Genomic DNA, 12,459 nt, shown 5'->3' on the forward strand with positions numbered 1-12,459 from the left:
CTTGTGGTGTCACCGCCAGACACCACACTTGCTAGGTGGTACCCATTAAATCGGCCGCGGTCCGTTGGTATACGTCGGACCCGCGTGTCGCCACTATCAGTGATTGCAGAACGAGCGCCGCCACTCGGCAGGTCTAGTCTAGAGAGACTCAATAGCACTCGCCCGAGTTGTACAGCCGACTTTGCTAGCGATGGTTCACTGACTACATACGCTCTCCTTTGCAGAGACGACAGTTTAGCATAGCCCTCAGGTACGTCATTTGCTACGACCTAGCAAGGCTCCATATTCAGTTACTATTGATATTGATATTGTGAATCATGTACCGTCAAGAGCGACGTTCCTCATTAATGGATTAAGGTTAAGTATCAAACTACTTACGTCCGCTTTCTGAATTCTAAACCTCACGTCAGCATAGTTCTTCCCTCCTCACGCCAGCCTGCGTGAGCTAAAACGCGTGCATTTCGGCCTCCACTCGTAACACGGTGTTGGCTCTTCTGCTAACACAAAACTGCTAATCGGTCGGGTAGCTCCTCAATTGGCATCACGAGGCTGAGTGCACCCCGAAAAATGGCAACAGCGCATGGCAGCCTGGATGGTCACCCATCCAAGTGCCGACCACGCCCGACAGCGCTTAACTTCGGTGATCTCACGGGAACTGGTGTATCCATTGCGGCAAGGCCGTTGCCAAAATATTTTTTTTTACTTGTGAAATTTCATCATTTTTTCACTTACTATTGCCTGCATTTGTTGCTATAGGTACACTTTTCTTCATAAGTAAGAGAGATTCTTCGATGAATTTTGCACAGCATACAAACCATACTTACAGGTGAATGAAACTCTAGAATTCATTTAGTTTATGAAAAAATGAATGAGCTGTTACATTTTAAACTTCATGTTTACAAAAAACTCAAATTTTATAGTTAATTATCTCAATTTTTACCACAGTTTTTGATAGATTTGGAAAATTCTCGAGTTTCATACACCTGTAAGTATGGTTTGTACACTGTGCAAAATTCGTCAAAGAATCTCTCTTACTTGTGAAGAACAGTGCACCTATAGCAACAAATGCAGCCAATAGTAAATGAAAAAATTTTGACATTTCGCATTAAAAAATTTATTTTGTTGTTTTTAAACTTCCAGTGCTATGACTGTGAATCCTGATTCCTTCCTGGTCTTGGTGATAATGTTTTATGAATTTATTTGTAAAAGAATAGACAGTAGAAATTAATATGTCCTATGGTGCCTGTTCTGCTTCAAGTCGGCCCGTATGACGTCCTACCCCTCTTAAGGCAACAATCATTGCCGCAGATGTCGGATTGGCCGTCGGTATTTCAACGGACAGGCAGTGCTCTTTGTACACTTTTGTCATTCTTCGATGAATTTCCGTTCCCCGCTCTCGTTCCGTTGTCAAGAAACGCACTACACCCATTTTCTCGTCTTTTGAAACCTCACTTTCACTATTTTCGGCAGGACTGAGTGCAGTGGACCGTCAACACGTGCGCGTGCCCGCTCTATCGCCACGTGGGTGTGCGCCCACATCCCCCGAATGGCGACTTTGGAACTTCAGCGTTCTTATAGTGAGGGACAGCACCTTCCTGTCGAGGAAGTGACTAATTGAGTTCTAATCTTCTTAGCTGTTATTTTCTCAGCAACCGTGGTACATATTTCAGAATAAAATTCAGTCCTCAGTTGCACAATTAGGAAATTTATTTCGCCTTGTCAGTTTCTACAGATTAATCTGCCATCTTTAGAAGTTTAATATTGGTTTAGGAGATGTCTATATCTTCACGACTTGGTATTATGTTTCTGTGAAGAAGATATTGACTACTACCAAACCAATTTAATTTTCTGAAGATCATAGATTAATCTGTTGAAACTAACTGTGCAAGTGAGTACTGAATTTTATTATGAAAAACTGAGTTCTTTCAGCTGCAATGACAGTCTTAAAGGTTATTATATTTTCTGTGAGATTGAAATCTACCCGACTCCTCTATATCTCTTTTGTTACACAACCTTCCCTTCTACAATAACCTATAAAACCTTCCCTTAGGATTTCTACCTCTTGCTTAATAATAACAAATGAAATCTTCCTTTTGAAATTTATTCTATTTCTCAATTATCGCATACAAATTTGATTGCTGCTTATTAAAAGTCATTTTCTGATTATATCGACGAAACATAGAATGTGTCGTCCTCATGGCCCTCAATCGTTATCTGCAACAACCAAAAACCGTTACTTACCCTTTTTACTGTTACTGGATCGCCATCTGGCTGCTACATCGAACTGCGACATGAATATACTTACTCTGTTTTACTATACTTTATTAGCTGCTCGTGGGCTGTCATAATAAGTGGCTGTATTTATTACCAAAGCTGACGTTATTCTTTAATAGCAAAGCTGACGTTATTCTTTAATTAATTTGACTGACGTTACGTAATTCACAGTTAAACTCTTCTTGACAACAATAAAATTTTGCAAAGTTTTACGTTGATGATTTTTGGGATGTATTATAATCAGTAATGCAATATTGCAGGCAAAAATTAATTATATTCTGAATGAAATGAGTTTACAAACGTTCAAATGGGACTTACTTTTTACAATAATCTTACAACTAGCATTGCGCAAACATACCTTCAGTAGTCTTGAGTTTCTCAAAAAAATAATTCAATAATATTAGTTCCTCTTATGACAATAGTTAGCTGATGCCTCTGTATATGCGTTTATAATCTCTTGTACAAAACATAGCTGGTGGCTGGCAGGCACACCGCTCCTCTCAACCTCTCGCTTCAGACCTGCTACCGACTCGCTTCACTTCTCACTTACTACTGACTTCGTACGATCGCTAAAGTGCTATCCCACAAATGGCTCAAATGGCTCTGAGCACTATGGGACTCAACTTCTGAGGTCATGAGTCCCCTAGAACTTAGAACTAGTTAAACCTAACTAACCTAAGGACATCACACACATCCATGCCCGAGGCAGGATTCGAACCTGCGACCGTAGCGGTCTCGCGGATCCAGATGCAGCGCCTAGAACCGCACGACCACTGCGGCCGGCTGACTCTCCCGCCAACAACGCTTTCTGGTGCAGACAGTCCCTGCTACCACTACAAAATGTATCAATGCGCGGTCTTTCCCGCTCTTTTCTTAAGATGTATCCATACGCGGTCTCTCCCGCCCTTTTCAAATTCATATCAATGTGTGGTCTCTCCTGGTGCAGACATTCCCTGCTACCATAATTATTTCCAACATGACAAATATTAATTATTCCTACTTAATCCTATTAATAAAATATAAACATCTTTCATAAATTGTGGTTTGACAATAGACTGTAGAAATATACACGTCTTACAAGATGAATACTCGAAGATCAGAAAGATGGACTGAAATATAATGCCGTAGGAATAAAATAATTTTGGATGCATTCTTATGTCACATCGTAAAGAAGCAGTGTATCCACAACAGATTTATTCAGATGGACACTGGCGGTGGAAACCCACACTGTTGTAAAAACAAAACGAAAAATCATGTAAAGCGGCGGTATGAACAATACGTGTTTGTATGCATTGTAACAGAGAGTCTGCATTTGCCTCAGTGAAAATCTACCTCAGTTAAAACGAACGTACCAGTAAGAGGGCAAAACATGTTGTGAAGGTGACAAAATACACTTTACATCAAGAGTGACAAAAGACAATGAAATGAGATACGCGAGGAGTAGGAGCCTGTAACCGAACTAAGGACCTTGCTGCACACACACACACACACACACACACACACACACACGAAATGATTCGTCTAGCGCGAAGTACTTGGTGCCAGTATGCCTAATAAACAGCGCCTTCCATGAGCTTCACTGATCTTTGGGACGATTTCGCTGCAAAAACATTAATAAGAACTCGTCTTTTCGACTATAACATTACATTGTCTAATCTCCTCTTCCCACCTAATTTTTCCTTGATATTGCCAGTTTATTATTTAACTCTTGGTTAGCGCAGTGCTGTTGCTACTGCAAACTGTGTTTAAAGTTAAGTGACAACTGCAAGGTTTATATTCATTTGCACAAAATTATCCCTATCAATGTTGTTGATTTTTCTTGACTTCCATTACAACACAGTTGCGTCCGTGTACCCTTGACGTATATCTTCTGGCGAAACAGAACAGGAAAGGGTTACAACACAAAACTTTACTTACGATATCTTGCACATGCTGATATCTTACACTCACGGTGTAAACAGCTACAGACATAATTCTTGTTGCTTTAGGCTACTGGAATACCATATTCACAGTGTTATCTTCCTTCTTTCCTCAATATTCTTATTTATCTGTCCCCTATCGACGTGTAATACAAGTCAGTTTGGTAAGTATGTTATCTTCATACTTTTGTACCTTCTGCGCACATTATATCATCTCTGTAGAATATGGAAGTATACACTCCTGGAAATGGAAAAAAGAACACATTGACACCGGTGTGTCAGACCCACCATACTTGCTCTGGACACTGCGAGAGGGCTGTACAAGCAATGATCACACGCACGGCGCAGCGGACACACCAGGAACCGCGGTGTTGGCTGTCGAATGGCGCTAGCTGCGCAGCATTTGTGCACCGCCGCCGTCAGTGTCAGCCAGTTTTCCATGGCATACGGAGCTCCATCGCAGTCTTTAACACTGGTAGCATGCCGCGACAGCGTGGACGTGAACCGTATGTGCAGTTGACGGACTTTGAGCGAGGGCGTATAGTGGGCATGCGGGAGGTCGGGTGGACGTACCGCCGAATTGCTCAACACGTGGGGCGTGAGGTCTCCACAGTACATCGATGTTGTCGCCAGTGGTCGGCGGAAGGTGCACGTGCCCGTCGACCTGGGACCGGACCGCAGCGACGCACGGATGCACGCCAAGACCGTAGGATCCTACGCAGTGCCGTAGGGGACCGCACCGCCACTTCCCAGCAAATTAGGGACACTGTTGCTCCTGGGGTATCGGCGAGGACCATTCGCAACCGTCTCCATGAAGCTGGGCTACGGTCCCGCACACCGTTAGGCCGTCTTCCGCTCACGCCCCAACATCGTGCAGCCCGCCTCCAGTGGTGTCGCGACAGGCGTGAATGGAGGGACGAATGGAGACGTGTCGTCTTCAGCGATGAGAGTCGCTTCTGCCTTGGTGCCAATGATGGTCGTATGCGTGTTTGGCGCCGTGCAGGTGAGCGCCACAATCAGGACTGTATACGACCGAGGCACACAGGGCCAACATCCGGCATCATGGTGTGGGGAGCGATCTCCTACACTGGCCGTACACCACTGGTGATCGTCGAGGGGACACTGAATAGTGCACGGTACATCCAAACCGTCATCGAACCCATCGTTCTACCATTCCTAGACCGGCAAGGGAACTTGCTGTTCCAACAGGACAATGCACGTCCGCATGTATCCCGTGCCACCCAACGTGCTCTAGAAGGTGTAAGTCAACTACCCTGGCCAGCAAGATCTCCGGATCTGTCCCCCATTGAGCATGTTTGGGACTGGATGAAGCGTCGTCTCACGCGGTCTGCACGTCCAGCACGAACGCTGGTCCAACTGAGGCGCCAGGTTGAAATGGCATGGCAAGCCGTTCCACAGGACTACATCCAGCATCTCTACAATAGTCTCCATGGGAGAATAGCAGCCTGCATTGCTGCGAAAGGTGGATATACACTGTACTAGTGCCGACATTGTGCATGCTCTGTTGCCTGTGTCTATGTGCCTGTGGTTCTGTCAGTGTGATCATGTGATGTATCTGACCCCAGGAATGTGTCAATAAAGTTTCCCCTTCCTGGGACAATGAATTCACGGTGTTCTTATTTCAATTTCCAGGAGTGTATGATGCGCTTTCTGAAAAGTCGTGTGCTCCATTTCGATTAATGCAGTTCGCATGTTATGCTGATCGTATTATATCGTCTCACTGCATAAATCGTCATCCTCATAATATTCCAGCGTACTCTTGATCACTGGTCGTACTTATAATTCATTTCCAATCCTGATTTCTACTAAAACTCTTTTGTTACCCTCTTGGGAAACTACATTTGACATATCTCACTCAATTAAACCTCCCTTCGTAGGCGAGAATTTAACACGAGTGTAAAATCGAGTGAAACAACGATGATGCTTTAAATTTTCTTTATTTCACCTCGGCGGTTTTCCAAACATCGTATGTCATCATTGGATTATTTCGGTATTATTCAACTTCTTATTAAAATATTTTACATTCTTCACCTGCTGTCCTATATACTGATGCTATTTATTCTGCGATACGTGGTTCGTTTGTTAATCCTTTAAATGGGCGATTTTCGTATGAGGTGAGACGCTGGTGTGTTAAATTCATCGTGTTTTTCTAGAAAAAGTGCAGATCATAGACGTGTAAAGGAGGGTTTGAAATGGTTAATTTGTCTGGTCGCATGTTTCGCTCAATTCTCTCTCTCGCCAGTTACGGACAACAACCATTACTTAAGGTATTGATATTCCACTTCACCGCAGATGAAAGGCAACAAAGAGTTCTACCAGATACTTTTAATCTGTAGCAATATGACGATCTTCTTCCTAAAACCCAGAGTGCACTTGCTGTAATTTCTGTACCTAGCGTAGCACGGTGAGACAGCATATAACTGCCAAAATTCTATAACATACTTCTGACTAGAGATATTATTAGTCAGAGATATTATCTATTTATATATTGCGTAAGAATCAGACGGAATTATATGCTGACCTAACGTCTATAGGAGTCGAAAGGTAATATATCATATTTCAAGAGTTTCTTTCTTCGAGAAAATCTGGGTAATGGAGTGCGTATATTTATTACCCAAAGTGTGCATGCAACTGTATGATATTTCTACAACAAATAAATAGTATTTCAGGAAGATTAATCCGATTTCATAATACTATATCTTCTTCGTAAAAAAAGATGGAAACTAGGAGTAAGTTTTCAGTCACGCATAATGTGAAAACGGGACCTATGTCCAGTTGCGGCGCTTTAAAGGGGCACCCCACCATCCCAGTTAGTTGACTGTAGCCCAACACAATGTGTTCTTTTTTGTGCTGCAGGCTTATTTTGCCGTGGCCTCATGCTTGATCACCGCTACTGTGATGAAGCCTAGGTCCAAGACGGATTAAGCTTGCAGTAGGAGAAGAATCCAACACTTCACGCAATGTATAGCGACCTGAGATGGTAGGATGAGCGTTTTAAACCACATCAGTGGAAAAAGGGCCCTTTGCTCAATCTATGCGACCACAAAGTAATTATTTTCAAAGGATCATCCGATTTTACAGTAGTTTATCTTTTACAGGCAGGCCGATACCACCTCGGGGTTCTACTTACATATACATTAGAGATAAAAGTTTTCCTTTACCTTCAACAATGTTCAGTGTGTCGTCATCCACCGGACACACTACAAACATCCAGACTGTTGTCAGACTCGTCCTACGAGGGTCACTCCAAAAGAAATGCACATTATTTTTGTAAAAATACAGTTTTCATTCTGCATGTGTGAAAGTTTTACAGTGTGTAGATACATCCTTTCCGCTTGTTTTCAAACTTAGTTCAACCTGTTCCTCGTGAGTGGCGCCGTCACAGCATGTCTTCAAGATGGTTGCTACACTTGACATTCGTCAGAAGCAACGTGCTGTCATAGAATTCCTGTCCTGTGAAAACGAGACAGTGGGAAACATCCGCAACAGGTTCAAAAAGGTGTGTGGAGACGCTGCTGTCGATCGCGGCACAGTTAGTCGGCGGGCAAGCAGGTTACGTGATGAAAGCGGGCACGGCAATATTGAGGATTGTCCTCGCAGCGGCAGGCCTCGTACTGCACACACTCCAGACAGTGTGAAGACAGTTAACGAATTGGTGACTGCTGACAGACGCATCACAGTGAACGAACTGTCAAGCTACGTTGGGATAGTGTTTGCAGAATACTGAAAGTGTTGGCGTTAAAAAAGGTTTGTGTCAGGTGAGTTCCCAGGATGTTCACAGTGGCTCACAAAGAAACAAGGAAAACGGTATGCAGCGAACTTTTGGAACAGTACGAGAATGGTGGAGATGAATTTCTTGAAAGAAATGGGACAGGTGACGAAACATGGCTCCATCATTTGTACCAGAGACGAAAAGGCAATCAATGGAGTGGCATCATGCAAATTCACCCAAGAAAAAAAAATTCAAAACCACACCTTCTGCTGGAAACGTTATGGCTACGGCGTTTTTCGATTCTGAAGGACTCTTGCTTGTGGACATCATGCCACGTGGAACCAACATAAATTCTGATGCATATGTGACGACACTGAATAAACTTCAAGCTCGACTGAGTCGTGTTTGACCACATCGGCAAAAGCAGGATGTTTTGCTGTTGCACGACAATGCACGCCCACATATCAGTCAAAAAACCATGGAAGCGATCGCAAAACTCGGATGGACAACACTGAAACACATGCCTTACAGTCCTGACTTGGCTCCATGTGACTTTCATCTCTTTGGGAAACTGAAAGATTCTCTTCGTGGAACAAGGTTTGAAGATGATTAATCCCTTGTGCACGCTGACAAACAGTGGCTCCAACAGGTTGGTCCAGAATTTTACCGTGCTGGTACACAGGCGCTGGTTCCAAGGTGGCGTAAGGCAGTTGAGAGGGATGAAAATTATGTGGAGAAATGTTGTTCCTAAAGGATGTATCTACACACTGTAAAACTTTCAAACATGTAGAATAAAAGATGGATTTTAAAAAAATAGCGTGCATTTCTTTTGGAGTGACCCTCGTATAATTTTGCGTGTCCGGAGTTACTGCGTTCGCTGGGGGCTTTGCTGTTCACCAAAAGTTGTTGGAAGGCTGCGCTAGTGTAATACGGCAAGTGGTTGTTTTACGGCAAGTGTCTTCTTGCATTTGGCTCACGCCGTTACACTAGCAAAACATCAACGTTTTTAAGTTTTTGTTTCATGTGTTTATAATTCCCGCACTGAAGTAAAGAAGTATTTACTGAGGATAAGCATAGCCCCATTGACGTTGAACGGCTGGAACAATGTACCGTCATAAAATTCTTTGTTAAAATGGTTTACCAAAATTTGAAATTCATGTAAAAATATTCAACGTTTATAAGGGATCTGCTGCTTTATTTTGAACTCTATGGAAATGAATGGCTGAATTTATATATACCGGACTAGTCTTGAAGCTGACCCACGTGAGCAGCCTCCCAAAACTGCAACTACAAATGAAAATATCGAAAAAACACGCACTATGGTGCATTATTATTAATGAACAAAAATCGTGACGAAACACACAGAAAATTAGAGTGTACATATTGATGTTACCAAGAAACATTATTTAGTCAACTAAAACCAGATGACTTCACTTAAATTAAAAACTTTACCGATATCGTGTGCACATTTCGAACATCTCTTGTCTATTGTATAATCCAGTATCTGATAACAGGAAACAAAAATGCAGCGCAGTATCTCACCAATTTAATTATTTGATTAACTTCTCATGTTTGGGATTCACAGTCATGTAATATTTCTTAAAAGACATCATAGTCTCTGTTGACTGTATAAAATATTTATTGTTACTATTGCAATTTCCGCCTTATGGCCATTTTCAAGTAACACTGCAAAGTTACCTAAACACAAAAATACAAAAGTGAAGCACAGGGTGTATACACATAATTAAGCGTCAAAATGCAGCCTTTTGACTGTGAGAGTCCCAAAAGACCTGATGAGAACGACACTTGTCGTTGTTGTGGTCTTCAGTCCTGAGACTGGTTTGATGCAGCTCTCCATGCTACTCTATCCTGTGCAAGCTTCTTCATCTCCCAGTACCTACTGCAACCTACATCCTTCTGAATCTGCTTGGTGTATTCATCTCTTGGTCTCCCTCTACGATTTTTACCCTCCACGCCGGCCGCGGTGGCCGTGCGGTTCTGGCGCTGCAGTCCGGAACCGCGGGACTGCTACGGTCGCAGGTTCGAATCCTGCCTCGGGCATGGGTGTGTGTGATGTCCTTAGGTTAGTTAGGTTTAAGTAGTTCTAATTTCTAGGGGACTTATGACGTAAGATGTTGAGTCCCATAGTGCTCAGAGCATTTGAACCATTTTTTTTTACCCTCCACGCTGCCCTCCAATACTAACTTATTACATCGTAATATTTTGTTAAATATATATCGAACTGTCGATGTTACCGTCGTTATAATAATCTATCACACGTACAAGTTCAGGTGCACTGACAACTTGTGGAGCTAAGTCAGTTGGCGCGAAAATACATTAACTAAAGATAGTACCTGTGCACACCAAGGATTTTTGCAAGCAGTATTTAACTACTTTTATCACAAATGTAATGCATTTATGTTAACGGTTACGTTACAAAATTAGTTAAAGCGTAAAGATGTCTGTATTGCCTTTCTTTCTACTTTCCCCTCTGGTGGAACAAATTGACTGGTAAACTCATTTCGCAATTCCTTGTCTGGTGGTGCCTATTGTGTGTGTTTGGGGGTTCCTACTGTATATCTGTTTCGGCCAAACAGTCTTTGTTCCACTCTCGTTCTCGACCATGTTATTTTCGCACCAATACTGGACACACACAACTTCGGTAAGTTTGAGAACAGCTTTCACGAAAAGACAAATTCGACGAGTACTTGCAGCAAGTTGCAAGAAACTGTAGCGGAGTGTGTGCTGATTTCAAACATCCTGACAAATTAAAACTGTGTGTCGGATCAAAATGGTTCAAATGGTTATGAGCACTATGGGACTTCACATCTGAGGTCATCAGTCCCCTAGAACTTAGAACTACTTGAACCTAACTAACCTAAGGACATCACACACATCCATGCCCGAGGCAGGTTTCGAACCTGCGACCGTAGCAGTCACGCGGTTCCGGACTGAAACGCCTAGAACCGCTCGGCCACCGCGGCGGGCTGTGTGTCGGACGGAGACTCGAACCTGGGAACTAGATCTGGCAGACAGTTTTAATTTGTCAGGAAGTCTGATGGAAGAAAGTGTTTCCATTAACTTTCGAATTTCTTGAAGTTGGAATCGACGAAACTAGCGGACATCGACGTGTGGGGGGGGGGGGGGGGGGGAGGTTGCAAATTTGGTAGTTCGTAATACACAACTCAATTCTGTGACTGTATGGATAATGAGCCATGCCTCAGCGAGAAATTCGAGAGAATGCCTAATATATTATATGATTTCAGGATTACGAAGTTAGAGTGGTTCCAATGCGGTCAACGAAACTGCAATGAGTCAATGAGGAAGGCTGAACTGTTGTCTACAATAAAGGAAAACAAACCAGCCGTGAAAGTGCGCGTCGTGGATAAAGTCACTGAGAGCAGAGGCCACGAAGTTACCGCCGTGCAACTGGGATCTAAATTCTATAGAATTAGCTTCGTCCAAAATAAAACACAATTTCAGTGATAACAATATCATTGTTGACATGTCGAAGAAAAGATTGCAGATTTTGTTAATGCTGCTTTTCTTTCAGTTACTGCACAGGACCTTACCGAGGAACGTGCAGCAGCTGGAGCAAGAGTATTGGACACGACACGTAATAATGGAAATGACCATCGATGAAGTTATTCTCAGTATTACGCCCTCATGTCATGATGATGCTCTTAAATCAAACATAAATGACACTGATCTTTAGTGAACATCATTTTGACCGTCCTTCCAGGCACAATTAATTATATTGCTGTGAAGCGTTTAATAAATGCAATGTTGAAACAGACTCCAAAAATCAGTTTTTGACTTTCGGTCGTAAGTTGTATTTATTTATTTATTTATTGTTCCGTGGGACCAAATTAAGGAGAAGTCTCCATGGTCATGGAACGAGTCAATACATGAAATTATAACACGATATTAGAAACAGATAAAATGAAATATAAAAAAACATATTCAGGTGACAAGTCGTAAGTTTAAATGAAGAAAATCAACAATGTAACACTGGAATTTGCTTAATTTTTTAGCTCTTCCAGGAGCTCCTCGACAGAATAGAAGGAGTGAGCCATGAGGAAACTCTTCAGTTTAGACTTAAAAGTGTTTGGGCTACTGCTAAGATTTTTGAGTTCTTGTGGTAGCTTATTGAAAATGGATGCAGCAGAATACTGCACTCCTTTCTGCACAAGAGTCAAGGAAATGCATTCTACAAAAAAAATGGTTCAAATGGCTCTGAGCACTATGCGACTTAACTTCTGAGGTCATCAGTCGCCTAGAACTTAGAACCAATTAAACCTAATTAACCTAACGACATCACACACATCCATGCCCGAGGCAGGATTCGAACCTGCGACCGTAGCGGTCGCTCGGTTCCAGACTGCAGCGCCTAGAACCGCACGGCCACTCCGGCCGGCTGCATTCTACATGCAGAGTTGATTTCTGCCTAGTATTAACTGAGTGAAAGCTGCTAACTCTTGGGAATAGGCTAATATTGCTAACAACAAACGACATTAAAGGTAATATATACTG

The 12,459-nt window shown here is 42.6% G+C and overlaps 1 pseudogene; it reads right to left on the reverse strand.

The window, feature by feature from the left end:
- Nucleotides 1-568: 568 nt before the first annotated feature.
- Nucleotides 569-686, reverse strand: LOC124555388 (annotated as a pseudogene).
- Between the last annotated feature and the right edge of the window lie 11,773 nt (nucleotides 687-12,459).

Source organism: Schistocerca americana, chromosome 1, assembly GCF_021461395.2.
Source record: "Schistocerca americana isolate TAMUIC-IGC-003095 chromosome 1, iqSchAmer2.1, whole genome shotgun sequence".
Lineage (NCBI taxonomy): Eukaryota > Metazoa > Arthropoda > Insecta > Orthoptera > Acrididae > Schistocerca > Schistocerca americana.